Source organism: Falco naumanni, chromosome 7 (assembly GCF_017639655.2).
Source record: "Falco naumanni isolate bFalNau1 chromosome 7, bFalNau1.pat, whole genome shotgun sequence".
NCBI lineage: Eukaryota > Metazoa > Chordata > Aves > Falconiformes > Falconidae > Falco > Falco naumanni.
The window spans coordinates 56,032,015-56,033,118 of NC_054060.1; the positions used below are offsets into that span (position 1 = coordinate 56,032,015).

Here is a 1,104-nt window from a genome sequence, read left to right on the forward strand (position 1 = left end):
TTAAGACTTTTGAACTTTGACCAGATGTTGACACTTAATACGAAATTCCAGACAGCTGTGATTATTTTTTACTTTTTGTCATTTTTCATCAACAACAGAGGACCAACGAAACAAGAACACAAATGTGAAATCATGGGCTCACTGAAATGAATATGTCCATGTACAGATCCTCTGGAAAAAAAAAAGACTCCAAGAGTTATAACTACTGTAGTATAAACATAGGAACTAAGTTAACTTGTACATTTCTGTTGATCACTCCGTTACGTTGCCTCAAATAGTTTTAGAAGAAAAAAAATCCTTGTTTTCCACACTATGTGTGTTGTTCCCAAAAGAATGACTGTTTTGGTTCAGCAGTGAAGTCACTATCCATGAAAGACCTGTTTTGGCCAGTGAGAAAAGAACTACCCTGGAGATGAAGATGAAAAGTCTTGCTGGGTCTCTCATCACTCAGAAGACTGTTCCAAGAAGGCCTTGCCATTCCCTTGTTTTGTTCCTTCATAAAATGTGTCCTTTAGTTTCAAACAGATCTTTATAGTTTGTGCTTCATTAAGTCTCTCCCCATTCCTCCCCAATTTATTTTTTTTTTTTTGGACTCTTCTTCAAAGAGCTTGCAGGTGAAGATTTAACAGACAGAACAGACAGAGCAGGAGCTTCTTCCAGTAGTTCTGAGCCTTGGCTTTGGACAAAACAAAACTAAAAGTTGGGCAGCTTTCCTCAATGAAAGAAGTTACTAACGGTCTTTGCACCAAACCTAGGACTTATCATGAACTCAAAGCTTGGGAAAAAAAAGCAAGAGAATACTGTAACAAACTTCGTACAGAGTTCGGTCTATTAATTGTTTCATGTTAGATATTCTATGTGTTTACCTCAATTGAAAAAAAAAGAATGTTTTTGCTAGTATCAGATCTGCTGTGGAATTGGTATTGTATGTCCATGAATTCTTCCTTTCTCAGCACGTGTTCCTCACTAGAAGAAAATGCTGTTACCTTTAAGCTTTGTCAAAATTTACATTAAAATACTTGTATGAGGACTGTGACGTTATGTTTTAAAAAGAAAAAAAAGGTGTTAAGTCACAAAATGCGGTAATAAATATTTCATTTTTGA

The 1,104-nt window shown here is 35.6% G+C and overlaps 1 protein-coding gene across 1 annotated transcript in view; it reads left to right on the forward strand.

The window, feature by feature from the left end:
- Nucleotides 1-1,104, forward strand: part of MEIS2 (Meis homeobox 2) — a 175,107-nt gene extending 174,003 nt beyond the window's left edge. The window contains 1 exon segment of the mRNA XM_040601364.1: nucleotides 1-1,104. This exon segment is cut by the window's left edge and continues 357 nt beyond it. The gene's annotated coding sequence lies outside the window, so the exon portion shown is untranslated.